The sequence below is a fragment of the Hevea brasiliensis genome, chromosome 3, assembly GCF_030052815.1.
Source record: "Hevea brasiliensis isolate MT/VB/25A 57/8 chromosome 3, ASM3005281v1, whole genome shotgun sequence".
Lineage (NCBI taxonomy): Eukaryota > Viridiplantae > Streptophyta > Magnoliopsida > Malpighiales > Euphorbiaceae > Hevea > Hevea brasiliensis.
In genome coordinates this window covers 58,963,104-58,980,329 of record NC_079495.1, presented here as the reverse complement: position 1 = coordinate 58,980,329, position 17,226 = coordinate 58,963,104, and the positions used below count along the sequence as shown (strand labels likewise).

Genomic DNA, 17,226 nt, shown 5'->3' with positions numbered 1-17,226 from the left:
CATGATCAAATCACACAATTAAATTATATAATCATAAATCTAAATTGCCAATATAGTGGCTCTGATACCAATTGAAGGAGCGAAAGCATGAAAAACACAAGTTTATATCATTAAATTCAAAAAATTTTCACCTAGGGTCACATGCATCATGCAAGATTTATTTTTATCTATTTAATTTCCATGATAACTAACATATTAAAACTCTTTTAATATGTTTTTTGGATCTACATTTGCCATTTAAGATTTTAGAATTAATCAGATTAATTTTAAGAACCCTAGATTAGATCAAGAATAAGTGCACTAACCTCTTAATGCACTGCAGTGTGTTTGTCACCTTTGGGATGCGTCTTTAGGATACCAGATGTTGTCCCTCTAGCTTGTTCACACTAAGATCACCTATGGCAGCCCTTGAACAGCTTCTAAAGTTTTTTCTATGAATTAGAAAATCAAGTTTTGCCTTTTAAAAGATTACAAATGTAAACAGGACACTAAAAATAATTTCTAGCATTTTTAATTTAAGAGACTGTTTGCTAATCTCTTTGAATTGATGAGAGAAGAAGAAGAAGAGAAGGGAATGGCAGCCAAGGGTGGCGGCACAAAGAGAATGAATAGCTTATGTATTTTGTTCTTTCATCCTTATACTTATATTGTAACACGCTCACTGTAGCAACTCCGTACATTCTACTGTTCCGATGACCGGTGTCGGTCCGAACAGCTAGAACATCTGGAAAATTATTTAAACTAAAGTGAGGAACCATAATTAACTCAAATATTAATAAGAAAAATTTAGGAAAAATTTTAGAAATAAAATACAATCGAGTTAAATGAGCCAGTGCTCTAGCGATGGGTAGCCCAGTAGGAAGTTGCGATCTTCGCAGCTAAAGGCCCTAAACCACGGACAAAATTCATAAAATAATTTTTGGAACTCCAGAGAAGAGTCATTGAGGGTTCTATGGCATTAGAATGCCAAGAAAAGGTTTTGTAAAATTTTTCAATCGGTACAGACAATTTTAGTTAGTTAGGCCAAACAGAGGGTATTTTGGTCATTTCGTCTTCAGAGATGATTTTTGGCCGACTTCTCCAGTTAAGTAAATAATTATTATGACATAAAATGTGAATAAATATTGCTAAAAATTTAATTGAAAATGAGTAGAAAAGAAAAGGAAAGAAAAATGAAAGAAATTAGGAATTATGACATCACATGATGTCATTAAACACTCTCCACCCAATCACAACTTGACAAACTAATTAAAAGGGATAAAAACTAATTAAAAAGAGACAAAATGAAAAACCAATCTGCACTCCCATCTTCATCGTTTGGGCAGCCAAAACGTAGAGAGAGAGAGGAGAGGGTTTCCACCATTATTTGGTCTTGCAAGCTTGATTTTCCCAAGTTTTTCACCACAAAACCCTTAGGCCCCTTCACAAAAAGTTATTCTTACACATTGAGCAAGTGTTTGGCTGCCAAGAAAAGCTAAGAAAGTGAAGGAAAATTTAAGATTGGATGAGGGAAAATTCTGCTCACACAAGGGTTAGTGCCTATTTCTTCTCTTCTTCTTTAGATTTTGTGCTAGTAACATTATTTATGCTAGGAAATTGAGAAAATTGAATAAATATGTGCATGTTTGGGCATCTACAAATTTTGGCAGCTGTATGGGGGAAGTAGTTATGATTATTTTGATGGATTAAAGTGGATTAGAGGTGGTGTTTGAAGTGTATATGTAAAGTGATAATGAATTAGTATGTTTAATTGATGTATGTGCATGAATGGACATTTGAAAACTAAGGTTTGAGGCATGAAGTTAGGCTTTTGCTCATGTGTTGGTGAATGGAAGTCTTAATGGTCAATTAGTGACCATTTGGCTGTGTTTGATTAGGTAATGAAGTGATTTGTGCCATGGGAATTGAGGTTAGGTATGCTGTCCAGTGTGCACTGCAGGACTGGTTGTGAGTCCAGCAAGTTTGGGCAGCTATAAATGGAGTTGTATAGGTTCAATTGGTGCAAGGCTAATTGGACATGAAACTAGACACATAATGGCACAACTTTGGTGAAGAAATCCTACCAAGAAAACCAAACCAAGTTGACCTAAAAATTACCCTAATCTGGGTGACCAACATTCTGTCCCTGGAAAATGACTAAATGAACAGTATTTGTTCAAATGGTCATAACTCAATGTAGAAAAGTTCAATTGATCTGAAATTTTACCAGAAGAAAGCTGAGACATAGCCCTACAACTTTTATGAAGAACGCGAATATAAATTATCACACCCTACTCCCCCGTAAGATGTAACATGATCTTATAGTACACTTAATGAATTACCGTACTTCGCCTACCGATAACCCATTAGATATACTACAAGGGATTTTAAAACAATTTTCGTGAAATTTAAATCATCAATTAAAATCTGGTGTTATAAAATTTTTTCAAAATTTTGGCAAAGTGCCGGCTGTGTTTTAAGAAAACAGTTCTTCAAACCTGAAAAGGAAAAACACTCCCAATATGTTTTCTCAAAGACAACTCCAAGAAACTTCATTTCATCTCACAATTCAATCTCAATAATCAATCATTTCATTTTCAAACCAATCTCATCATAAAAGAAACATTTCATTGATTACAAGACTCAAAAATTAATATTACAAAACTATTTAGGTAAATGAAATCTCAAATTTACATTTACAATAATTTACATTTAATTACATACCAAAATATTTTATAAGAGTTTTTATACAACTACTCAAATAATTTACATACATATTATTACATGCATACATCAAAACCTGTTTAAATGGGTATACCTGGAGCTGATCTGAATGTCTCTTCAAAGAAGCTTACTCAATTGCTCTATGCTCTTTTCACCTACGACAGCATACAAAGCTATCGCTGAGTGGTGAACTCAGTGGTACACAACTATAACTTAAAATATAGTTCAATATACCTTAGCAAAATTTCAGCAAATAATTTGGAAATCAGGATACTCATCAAATTTCAAAAATCAAATTATTCATTGCCAATAACATAAATCATTTGTATAAAATAGCTTTGATCGCGAAATTCAATTTATCAAATCACAACCAAACATTTAAGGTAATTTCAACAAAATCAATTACACATAAATCATAATTGAAATCACAATTATTTACTATTCAAAAACCATTCTTTATCTCAAAAGCCATTCTTTATCTCAAAAATCATTCTTTATCTCAAAAGCCATTCTTTATCTCAAAAATCATTCTTTATCTCACTAACTATGCAAGACTAATCCGAAAGGGCTATCTTCGGGGTGATTCTAACTCCCTATGGTCGAGGAGGTCGAATCGGATTCTAACTCCCTATGGTCAGGGAGGTCGAATCATCGTGCATCGTACACATCACAATAATGAATCTTCCGAAAGGGCCATAACATAAAAAACTTAGATCTAACCACTAATAAGAGGAGAATCTAAGCCTGTGCACGTACCATGATAATCAAAACACAACTAACTCTATGTTTTGATTATCAGGTAATAACCTAGTCAAGAATCTATAGTGAGATATAAAACAATATCACAATCCTTTTAGTGAGCATAAATCACAATACAATTTGATTCAAAGTCAATTCCAATATCCAATGATTTTTATGCTCATCACAATTCAAATCATAAATTTGCATTTTTTCATGCAAATTGCCCATCACAATTCAAAACATGTTCTATCACAATTTTCCAAAACATAATTTATTCAATTCACAACAATGCTTAATACTTGTGGAAATACCATTTCACAAAGCTAAATTCATACATACTATAACAATTTCAATAATCACTGAATTAAATCCAATGTTTGTTAAACATAATACATAAGAAAAATATGCCATTTAATCATATGAAATATTCAGAGCAAAATTAGTTAAAAACTAGTTGTGCACAAACCTGATTCGAGTCACTCCTAGGCCTTGACTCAATGTTCCTTATGCTTTTCAATATCCTTTTCAACTGAAACACACAATTTAAAGTGTTTCAGTACTCAATGAATTTGTTTCCAACCATAAAATCCAATATCTAAATTTTCTTGGTACTATTCCTGTCAATTCATTTCATTAGTCAAACTATAATGTTGACCCTTGATGAACTCTAAGTGAGTCAATTCCAATGTTACCAATATGTCACATTTTATAGCCCTTTAGTGTTGGTATATGTTACCAAATTCATTTTCAAGTGTATTGCATTTTATTGCAATTTACCAGATTTCGGTGTACTATTTTGACCTAGCCGAACTACCTAGTTCCCCCGGTTTTCGAGTTTTGGTCCAAACTACAAACCTGTAGGTCTATGTCATATTGCACGTAGGGTAAAATTTCAGGTCATTCTGAGTTGTGTAGACCAAGTTATCGTCAATTTACCAATGCTGGACAGAATGCATCAAAATGGTAACTTTAGGTTATTTTTAGGTCACTTTTGGTTCAGCCAGTTTTGGTACCTGAACTTGTGCAAGCTATTTGGCTTTGTTGTGGCCATTTCTGAGCTTTGGTGTCTTCATAAGAATTGTAGATCTATGTCTAAGCTATTAATGGAAAAAAGTTTAGGTCATTTGGACCTGTTTTGAGTAAGTTATGGTCAAAACACTAACTGCTACCCAAATGGTCAATTTTCAGGCTTCCAAGTCACTAATCCGATTTTGGTCATTTTTCAAGTCACTTTCTGGATAGAATTTAGGTAGGCTTTCTTCATAAAAGTTGGCACATTCTGTGCCTAGTTTCACCTCCAATTGGCCTCATACCAATTGGATTTACACACTTAGGGTTATAGGTCCATTTGCACACTTCCCTCTACAAGCTTTTCAAACCCCAAACCAAACACATGTTTACCAATTACATTTTCACTTCCCATACCATTCTGCATTTGGCACTAACCAAAACCATTCAATTCTCTACATTATAGGTCAACTTGGATAGAATATAACCACTTCAAAATACACCAAATGCAGTCACAATTAACAAAGTTCAATCCCAATAATATATACACATAAATACTTCTAATTATCACATATACTTCCATTAACAATTTGCCTACCTTATCACTACTATCTCATATACATAGGCTACCATTTTTTTGTACCATACTTCAACAAAAATTCATGAATTTAAACATTATCAACCTTTACCATGAGGCTGCCCAAGTCACACATACATATCAAACTTCCATTTTCACTTTTCAACTTACAATCGCACTTTATACATGGCAATCAACTTCAATACATATAAGCACTTAATTTAACATCATTACCCATCAATTCATATAAGAACAAACTACTTATCTTACACTTCCATGGCTGCCAAAAATGGATAGTCCATAACTCAACCATTTCTTCAAATATCTTCACCCAAAATACTACCCATAACCTCAACACAAGTTTTAATTAAGGAAGGGAAGAAAATAAACGCTTACCCCTTATTGGAGCTTACTAAAACCTCACCCCAACTTCTTCTTTTTGCTGCCAATGTCTTCCCCAAGCTGAGTATGCAAGGTTTAATGAAGAAACTTAGTATAAAAGAGGGCTAAATGTGGAGTGTATGGAGGTTGAATGAGGTTTGGCTATGGAGGATTTTCTTTTGGGAGGATGAATTCGGCTGGTCTGTTTGTGAGGTTGAAGATGACAGATTTTCTGTCTCCAAACGTTTTATTTTAATGTCCCTTAATTCCCCTTAGTGGAGCACTAACTTAGTTTTAAGATTTAATAATCCAAAGTTTCCAATTTTGCAATTTTGTCACCATTCTTCCACTATTTACATTATGTACCACAATTTAATTTTTTTATGTCATTTTCAAAGTTTAATATCATTTATTTTTAATGGACATTTAGGTCAAAAGGCAACTCGGGGTGTCAATTGACTACAATGCCCTTATTCGGGTTGCATTCCTGATTTTTCGATAACACCGAGTTTTATCGTTTTCTCGATTTCTCGTTTTTCTTTATACTAATTAATTAATTTTTCTTTGATATTTCTAATGACATTTATACTTCAATAGATGTTTATTTAAGTCTTAAAAATATTTTCTAGGGTTCTCCTCGGTTCAGGGCTAGTCAACGGTCCACGCCGCAACTTCCTGGTGCGGTCACCCATCGCTATGGTTCTTGGCTCGTTTAACTTGGTTACATTTCATTGCTATTATTTTTCCTTTGTTTTTCTTGTATTTTCTTTTCTTGTATTTCATTATTTTATGTCTCCTCACTAATATTTAATGTAGTTCTAGGCATCCTAGCTATCCGGACCACATTGGTCACTGAAACAGTAGAACGCACTACCGAACATAGGGGTGTTACACAAATTCTGACCATAACCTAGTCAAATTGCCAACCAAACTTAGGTCACCAAGTCTAGCAGAACCAAATTGCCTAGAAATTTTGGGTATAGGTCAATCTGGCCAGTTATGGTTAAATGACCATAACTTGAGCTACAAAACTCCAAATGGAGTGATTCAAAAAAAGAAATATAACTAGACACAATAAGGAAAAACTTTCATGAAGACAATGTTGCCAAATTCCTACTGTACAAATGACTAATGGAATAGTAAACTTAGTGCTTGAAATCTGAAAATTGTGAATAACCAACACTAAGCTTTGAAATGGTATTGGCAACTAATACCAACAACTTTAGAATGCAAAATGTGGTATCTTGGTGAACTTAGGTTCAATAAATTTATTATGTATTAAAAAGTCAACAATTTGAGTGAATAGTAATGTGAATAGTAATACAAAGACACAAAGTGTAAAAACTAAATTGGTAGAGGAAATTAAGGCATGAAATTTAGAATCCATGAAATGTTCATGGATTACTTGGAATAGGTAATTGAGATTTATACTCCCAACACCAATGGAGTTCATAATATATTAGCAATACAACTTGAAGTATGAAATATAATTTACGTGAATAGATTGTTAAATGTATAAATGAGATTAAAGTGCCATTTGGGATTTAAGCTCCTATCAAGAGAGAAAGGAAAAATGTTTTGAATACAATGGTAAATGTGAACCATTGTTTTGAATTGTGATCAATATGAATAACATAATGAATGAATAAATGAACCATATTAATGTATGAATGAGACATTAGTTCTCATTATTGTAGAAAGGAAAAGTACTTTGAGATAGATGTGAATTGTGATAATATAAATGATCAAATGAATGTATAAATTCTAATTGAAATTTATCATGAAATAATGAAGTCATAAAACACAATATTTTAACATTTAATGATATTATGTGCCCTTGTATTGCCTATACATGTGTGTCAGATTGGATAGTTTGGCATGCCAATAGCGTATTGTTTTAGCAGTACTGCAAAAGGCTTTATGCCTGTATTCATGGCTTTACGCCTGCATTCATGACTTTATGCCCGCACTTATGGCTTTTATGCCCGATTATGTATTATCATGGCTTTTTAGCCATACTGACTACATACGTGGTTGACATTCTGCGTCCCATGGTATGATGGCCCGAGGCACTGCGGTATCTAGTGCCAACGACCCGTTATCCAGTTTAGTCAGCCTGTCATAGGTTACTTGGGCAGTCTAATTTATTAAATTAAGTTATGAATATTAGCAATTAAAAATGCTAGAAAGTAAATAAATGAGAAGAAGTTCTGAAATAAATTAGATTAGCTCCAAAAATTTGTTCCTTATAATGATTTGAAGTAAATTAAACTAGTTCTAAAAATTTTAAATATTACGAAATGATTGTAAACAACTTAGAAAGTATCAAGGAAGTGATAAAAAGACTAGTAGAAGAATTATAACTTAAAAAACATTACAAATGTGATTTTCATAAGAATATAAGTATAAGTATAAATTTCAGATTTATTTGTACATTATATATGTAACGATCGGGAACCAACCACTAGAGGAATTGTCCGCTTTGGCTATAAGCCTCACGGTTTTCTCTCATAGGTGGAGTGGAGAACTTCCCAGGAGGTCACCCATCCTAGGATTTCTCTCAAGCGAGCACGCTTAACCCTGGAGTTCTTCCAACTCTCCAGGCCATTCCACCAAAAGGCGCCTCTAGTGATTAGTTCCCCCATCTTATATATCATTACTTTTGAGCCCAAGACCATCTCCGTGCTTTGCCGATGTGGGATTTGCCTAAGGGACCTTTCTCCCCCCCTTTCGGGACTCAGCGTCCTCGCTGAGGTTTGCCCCACCATCGCCCAAGAGGACACGCGAGCTGCTCTGATACCAATTGTAACGATCGGGAACCAACCACTAGAGGCGCCTTTTGGTGGAATGGCCTGGAGAGTTGGAAGAACTCCAGGGTTAAGCGTGCTCGCTTGAGAGAAATCCTAGGATGGGTGACCTCCTGGGAAGTTCTCCACTCCACCTATGGGACAAAACCATGAGGCTTATAGCCAAAGCGGACAAGGCATAACATGATCTCGAAGTATACCTAATGAATTACCAACTCCGTCTACTGATAACCCATTAAATATACTACAAGGGATTTTAAAAACTTTTCTTACTTCTTTTACAGTGGTGAGCACTATTTACAGGTGTTAAAAACTTTTTTGATATGAAGTGATAGAACTAACACATTTGAATTATTTGGAATTTTCGTAAAAATTTTGGCAGAATGCCATCTGTATTTTGGATAAAACAGTTCTTCAGAAAACCTGTAAAAAGCACTTCAATTATTTTCCAAATCTCAACTCCAACATTTTTCTCAATACAACATATTTCTCAACTCAAATCCACAGTGATTTTTCAAAAGCTGAGATATGGGAAATATAATACAAATTTTTACAAGTCAAAATAACTCATAATTATTTTACAACCTCAAGTTACAATTTGAATTTACAACTGCTCAAACCAAAACAATATGTACATACAGTGGTCATACATTACAGTACAAAATGCAAAAAGCGGTATACTCGTTATACCCGAAAAATCTCTCACTGGAGGTACTAGCAGCCTAGTCACGCTCTGCCTCTGCTTGTCTACTGCGACGGAATAAAAGCTATCGCTGAGACAATGTCTCAGTGGTGCACAACATTTACCAAATACAACTTTAAATCACAACTCATAAACCATATAAATAGTGGATACGTAAAACCATAGTTAAATTCAAGACAATGAATGTCATAAGGAATTTAAACTTCAATTCACAAATCATCAAAATTCATAATAACATAATTTAGTCAAATAGTTTAAGAATATCGTATTGCCAATTCATACACAATTTGTTCAAAATATTTAATAACACAGTGTTGCCGACCAATATCACAATAACTGAATAATATCATTTTGCAAATCAATAACACAATTCGATCAAATAACTGAATAATATCGTTTTGCAAATCAATAACACAATTCGATCAAATAACTGAATAATATCGTTTTGCAAATCAATAACACAATTCGATCAAATAACTGAATAATATCGTTTTGCAAATCAATAACACAATTCGATCAAATAACTGAATAATATCGTTTTGCAAATCAATAACACAATTCGATCAAATAACTGAATAATACAATGTTGCCAATCAATAACACAATTTAGGCCATGACACAATTTTTCTTTTAACACATGCCGTGTTGTACACCACGACCAGACATACTCACCCCAATAATCGAAATCAATGAGGGAGGAAGCTAGCTGAATAATGAGTACTCATCCACACTCACCTCAGACTGGGAAGTCAATGAGGGAGGAACATAATCATACTCACCCCAGACTGATAAGTCAAAGAGGGAGGAATAATCACACTCACCCCATTAATGGAGGAGGAACATAGTATCAGTGTCATGCCAATTGTGAGTCAAAACAATTCCAAACATTTTATTCAAATGATCCGTAAGAATCCAATAAATTTCCAAACTTATAATTTCATTCACAAAATGGCAACACAATTCGTAATTCACTTCAATTTCCACAAAAACCATTTACAGTGCTTTTCAATCAATAAGTATCCATCAATGTCATTCAAACAATTTTTCACAGTTTCAAACCATTCACAATGTTTTTCAATCAATAAGTGTCCATCAAACACATTTCCACAATTTAAAACAATAATATACAAATAGTCAATATTTATTTCAATTGAAAAATTCAAGAGAAATAGTTGTTGTGCACAAACCTCTGATATTTGTCTCCTGGTCCTGACTCAGTATTTCTTTCCCTTTTGCTGAGTCCTTGTTAACTGAGAAACACAATTTGAAGTGTTTCAGTGCTAAATTAAACTGTCTCTATCGATGGTGTTTGGTAAATAATGCACTGAACTCCATTATTCACTTAATCACCTAATATACCGACCTTCGTTGCGTTTTAGGTAAATTAGGTTTTAGTGTCGTTAATACGTCACATTCGATAGGGTTTTAGGGTTGGTACGTGTTACCAAACTCAATTCTAGGTATTTTGCATTTTCTTGCATTTCATTGCAAATTGCTGGATTTCGGGATACTAGTTTGACCTAACCGGACCATCTAGTTCCCTCAGTTTTCGGGTTTTGGTCAAAACTACAAACTTGTAGATCTATGTCTTATGGACCGCGGTGCAAAATTTTAGATCAATCCGAGTTAAGTAGACCAAGTTATGGTCATTACACTATTGCTGGTCAAATGGCACCAATTTAGGTCAATTTTAGGTCAATTTGGTCAACTCTGGTTCGGCCAGTTTTTGGACCCGAACTTGTGCAAGTTGTTTGACTTGCTTATGGTCATTTCTGGGCTTTGGTGTCTTCATAAGACTTGTAGGTATGGGTCTTAACTATTCTTGGTCAAAATTTCAGGTCAATTGGACCTGGTTTGAGTGAGTTATGGCCTAAACACTCACTGCTGCCCAAATGGTCATTTTTCAGGTCCTAATTGCACCTAATCCGAATTGGTCATTTTCTTAGGTCACCTTGCAAGCAGAATTTTGGTATGTTTTCTCAATGAAAGTTGGCACATTTTGTGCCTAGTTTCACCTCCAATTGGTCTCATACCAATTGAGGTTACACATTTAAACTTATTGGTCTATTTGCACACTGTCCTCTATATATCTTTCAAACCCCAATTCAAACACACATTTAACTTGCTCTACTTTAAATCCCCATACCTTATTCTGATTTAATACCATTCCATATTCATTTATCACTTCTTACTATGGTTAATTTGGACAGAATACAAACATTCTCAATACATCAAATACAACCCTAAACCACAAAGTCCAAATTTAGCAATATATGTACATAAATACACCTAATCATTACATATAATTTCCACTACTAATTTACATATACATTCATCAATTCTTCTATGTCAACATTCTGCCAATACTTCCATCAATACATACAATTATTCAAGGGTTCCCAAGCTGCCGAAAACCTTCTTCAACACCACATTGCCCTACAATTCATCAATTCTCATCCAAGTGCCAAAATCACCATATAAACATGAAGTAATTCACTAGGTTATTAAATCATCATGATCCACACCATTTCTCATCAATTATATGCACAAATATCTCATCAAAAACGTGACTCCATGGCTGTCCAAAATGAAAACAACAATAACTCTTCAAACTCAAAATTTTCCTTCACAAAACCAACACCCATAACATGCACACAAAACTTAACAAAGCTATCTTCAAAATTATGAACTTACCTTATGCTTGGAGCTTGTTAAACCTTGCTTAAACTTCTCAAATTTAGTATCAAACTCTTCCTTGTGATGAGTAGACAAAGTTTCATGAAGGAACCTAAGAGATTGGAGTTGAAAATGGAGAGTTAAGAGAGCTTGCATGAAAAATGGCCATGGTGGTTTCCATTTTCTTCAATTCGGCAACTTGAATCCAAATGAGGAAGATGAAGTTTCTGTTGGTTTAGTGGAAGTACAGCTGCCCCTCTTTGTTTTATTTTATTCCCTTAGTGGTCCACTCATTTAAATTATATCATAAAATAAGTTTAAATGTGTTATTTACACATTTTTCACCCCACTTTTGGCTATTTGTATTAGGTACCCCTCTTTTAATTTTTCATTTCATTTTCTAAGTGTAATATTATTTATTTTTAATGGACATTTAGGTCAAAAGACACTTCGGGATGTCAAATGACCATAATGCCCCTGTTCGGGTTGCATTCCCGATTTTTCGGTATTACCGGGTTTTGTCTGTTTTTCGATTTCTCACTTTTCTTTGTACTAATTATTTAATTTTTCTTTGATATTTCTAATGATATTTATTCTTCAATAAGGTTCTATTTAAGTCCAAAAAATGTTTTCCAGGGTTCCCCGCAGTCCAGGGCTAGTCAACGGTCCACGCCGTGACTTCCCGGTGCGGTCACCCATCGCTAGGTTTCCCGGCTCGCTTAACTTGCTCACATTTCTTTGCTATTATTTTTCCTTTGTTTTTCTTGTATTTTCTTTTCTTGTATTTCATTATTTTATGTCTCCTCCCTCATGTCAAAGTGTAGTTCTAGGCATCCTAGCTGTCCGGACAACACTGGTCACCGGAGCAGTAGAACGCACTACCGAACTTAGGGGTGTTACAATATAAATGATTATTGTAAACTTATCAAAGAAGTGATTCTAGAGAGCAACATAAATGTAACACCCTTCCGGTAGCAATTCCGCACAGTCTACTGTTCCGGTGATCGGTGTCGGTCCGGACAGCTAGAACTTCTGGGAAAAAAATATTTAAACTAAAGTGAAAAACCATAATTAACTCAAATATTAATAAGAAAAATTTAGTAAAAATTTTAGAAATAAAATACAACCAAGTTAAATGAGCCGGTGCCCAAGCGAAGGGTAACCAGAGGGAAGTTGCGGTTCTCGCAACGAGGAGCCCTAGACCCGGGGGAAAAATTTTAAAATAATTTTTGGGACTCCAGAGAAGGGTTATTGAGGTTCCTATGGCATTAGAATGCCAAGAAAATACCTAGAAAAATTTTTCAATCGGTACAGGCAATTTTGACCCGTTAAGCCAAACGGAGGGCATTTTGGTCATTTCACCTTCAGAGGTGATTTTTGGCCGACTTGTCCAGTTAAGTAAATAATTATAATGATCTAAAATATGAATAAAAATTGCTAAAAATTGAATTGAAAATGAGTAGAGAAAAGAAGAAAAGAAAATGAAGGAAAATGCTTAATTATGACATATGATGATGTCATTTAAAAGCCCCCCTCTAATCACCATTTGACAAACCAATAAAAAGAGATAAAAATGACTTAAAATGAGATAAAAAAACAAAGGAAACCAGCAGTTTCCTTCTTCATACGGGCTGGAATAAGAGAGAAAGAGAGAGAAAAGGAAAAGAAAGAAAGAAAGGAAGAAGGAGAAGGAGATGAACAGTAGCAGAAAAAGGGATTCAGCAGGGCAGCATGTTTCTCTTCCGTCCAGGTGAGTTTGGCTCAACATCTATGGCTGATTTTTGAATATGTTTGAGGTATGTATGTGTGGAAGTTATGGTTAAAATTTGGTGATTGTTCAACGGTTGGATTTGGAGAAATATATTGTTGAACACAGGCTGTCTGTAGGTTGAATTCTGAATTTTGGCTACTGAAATTTGAGAAAAATAAATAGTTAGGATGCTTATAAAATTATGAAATTTGGTACAAACGATATTTGGGATGTTGAGGCTGCTGGGTTAAAATTTGGTGAATTTTAGACTTGTGGTTTATGAGATATAAATTGTTTTGCATGAGCTGTCTGAGTAAGACTGATTTCTGCAACAATTCAGATTTTGAAGGGTTGAATGAATGTTTTGATATCTCATGATATAGAGATTATTTGATGCTAAAATTTTTACTGATATTGTATAGGGATGTCTTGAATATATGGTTAAAATTTGGGATTTATCTAATGGTTAGATCATTATATATAAATTTGAATGCACAAGCTGCCAGATTGGGTATTAATGGGTGGTTTTGGATTTAAGATTTATGATAGGAGTTTAGTCCAATTTAAGGGGAAATATTGTTGAATTTTTATTGGATATTTAATTTAGGAAAGTGAAGTTATAATTGATTATGATTATTATGATTCTAGGGGAAATCTTGAAGAATAACAAGCTCAAGGTTGGTTTCAAAAAGGTTAGTGCCTATTATGCATACATCTTTCTCTTTCCACGATTAGAGACCTAAAATAAGCAAGAATTTGTGAATTAAATGAATGGAATTTATGTGTATGTATACAATGAATTTTGGCAGCCCTAGGGAGGAACAAGATTAATTGTTTTTGATGGACTTAGAGTGGACTAAAGATGATGTTTAAGGTATATATATATATGTATGATGAATTGGTGTGCTAACTAAGGTAATTGGTGTAATCCTTAAAAATGAGCTAGGGTTTGAGAGTGAAACTTGGATTTAGCTTGGGAAATTGTTAGAGAACATTTTAATGGTCAATTAGTGACCATTTTAGGTAAGTTGACCATAATTAGGAGTGAATTATTGCATGGCAAAGTGGAATGGGCAGGCTGCCCCATGAGTGCAGCAAGGTGACTGAAATTTCAGTCCACTTGGACTGCCATATCTTGGGCTGTGTTGGTTCAATTGGTTTTTGGCCAATTGGACATGAAATTAGGCTTATAATGGCACATTTTTTCTGAAGAAACCATGCCCAAAAGACCAAAGCAAGTGGACCAAAAGTTGGCCCCAATCCGGATACCCTGCAACCAGCACCTGCAGAAATGACCAAATGAATAGTAACTGTTCATTTGGCCATAACTCACTGTAGAATGGTCAAATTGACCTGAAAGTTTTACAGCAACAAGATAAGATATAAAAAAACAACTTTCATGAAGAACATCACCCCAAATTATGCCATTAACCCATTCAAATTATTGGGCAAAGTTGAGTTATCAAACCTTCAACTCTGCAGATTTTCATTTGAGCAGTAATGTTTGGAGGACTATAACTCTCTCTAGAAAACTTGGATTTAGGCGATTCTTGAACCGATGGAAACCTAAGGCATAGTAGAACATTTCATATGAAGAAAGTTAGACCAAATTATGAACTTAACTTGATCAAATTACTGACCAAAGTTGGATCAAAATCTGCCAGAACCCAAGATACCAGTATGAACAGTGCACGTGAACAGTAAACTTATTTTGGCCATAACTCACTGTAGAAATGGTCAATTGACCTGAAATTTTTACAGAAACAAGTTAAGACATAGACAAACAACTTTCATGAAGAAACCTACCCCAAATTATGACCAGAACCTAACCCAAATGGCACTCACAGTCACTGTTCATGTGACTGTAGATTTGGTAAAATTCTGCAGAAATGAAATCCGGCCAGCTGTGGTTTTTGGACCATATCTGGAGCTACATAACTCCAAATGGAGTGATTCAAAAAAAGAAATTCAACTAGACAAAATAAGGAACAACTTTCATGTTTGCCATTTCCTCAAATTCCCACTGCAATAGTGCTTAATGGAACAGTAAAATTAAGCTTCAAAAACTGAAAATTCTGCCCTCTTGGTTTTAAGTTTAGAAATGGTATGGGTGCTCAATGCCAACAAGTTTTAAATGAAAAATGTGGTATGTTTGAAGTGCCAAAGTCAATGTACCTACTTTCTATGCAAAAGTCAACTTTTTTGTTGACCAATGAAATGAATAATGTTGACCAATGAAGTAAATAGTGACACCAAGACTTGAAATATAAAATTTGAAATTACATAAATAGATTCTTGAATGTATAAATGAGAAAAGAAAAATGTTTTGAATACAATGGTACATGTGAACCATTGTTTAGAATTGTGATCAATATGAATAAAATAATGAATGAATAAATGAACCATATTAATGTATGAATGAGACATTAGTTCTCATTATTGTAGAGAGGAGAAATATTTTGAGTACAATGGTATATGAATACCATTATTGTGAATTGTGATCAATAGGAATGATGTAAAGAATGTATGAATATTATGATCAATGTACAAATTATGAAATTTATCGTGAATTAATAAAGACATAAAACACAACATATTAATATTTGATGATATTATATGCCTTGTATTGCCTAGACATGTGTGTCAGATTGGATAGTTTGGCATGCCAATAGGGTATTATTTTAGCAGTACTGCGAAAGGCTTTATGCCTGTATTCATGGCTTTATGCCTGTATTCATGGCTTTTATGCCCGTATTCATGGCTTTTATGCCCGATTATATGATATCATGGCTTTTTAGCCATACTGACTGCATACATGGTTGACGTTCTGCGTCCCATGGTATGAGGGCCCGAGGCACCGCGGTGTCCAGTGCCAACGACCCGTTATCCAGTTTATTTAGCCTGTCGTAGGTCACTTGGGCAGTGTAATTTATTGAAATAAATTAAGACTATTAGTAATTAAAAACATTAGAGATCAAATAAATGAGTTAATAAGACTTCAAAAGAATTAGTTACAATTATGAAATGATCCAAACCACATAAAAATTGTTAAGTAAAATGATAAGAGAGTTGCAAAAATAGGTATAACTTAACTAAATATTTTAAATGTACCTTCTATTGCCATATGAATATAAATTGAGTATTTTTATTAATTATGTATATCGTACATTATCACTGTGAATTTCGGAATTAAACGCTTCCAAAGCGAAACAAATGAGAACAAAACATAATTAACATTAGACACATTGTATTAAATTAAATTGATTCTTAAGCATTCAAATTATGCTCTGTTCTTTCTTTATTTGTATATATTATTTCTTATTATATTATTGCACCACTAAGCAGAAATGCTTAGCGCGATGGAATTGCTTCCTCGCGCAGGTACTGAAGGTAAAAACCAGTAGACTATCGACTGAGATTTTTGGAGTCCAGATCTGCAGAAGTGTTAGAAGAGTTCAAGATTGTCACCTCCTCAGCAATACATGTAGATAGGGCTCATTTTATACATGTTATGTATATTGTTCATTCCTAGCACATTGTAAATTATTTGTATATCTTGTACAAAATAAACTCATTTAATTAACCTATGAATTATGGGAGCTACTCAAAGTAAGTATTTTAATATGTAAATTAAAGAAGTTTGAAAATTTTACTTATGTGATTTGAGTATGAATGAGATTGTATGGATTCGAAGACAGATTTGAAATATATAGATAATGCATGGAAATGAATATGAAATTGAGATATATGAATGAGATGTGAATTATGAGATGGTTATGAAAATAATTGATGAGATTCTATTTGTAAAACATTATTGAAATTTTCAAACAGGTAAATAGTAAAATACGTCAACTGGTAATAAAATAGGGGAAACTCCGCT

At 33.9% G+C, this 17,226-nt stretch overlaps 1 long non-coding RNA gene across 1 annotated transcript; it reads left to right on the top strand.

Annotated features, from left to right (window-relative positions):
- The first annotated feature begins 13,226 nt into the window (after window positions 1–13,226).
- LOC131178523 (uncharacterized) lies at window positions 13,227–16,936 on the top strand. Its single transcript, XR_009147443.1, has 3 exons — window positions 13,227–13,346; window positions 13,995–14,038; window positions 16,728–16,936. It is a non-coding gene; the product is annotated as an uncharacterized LOC131178523 (long non-coding RNA).
- The last annotated feature ends 290 nt before the right edge of the window (window positions 16,937–17,226 follow it).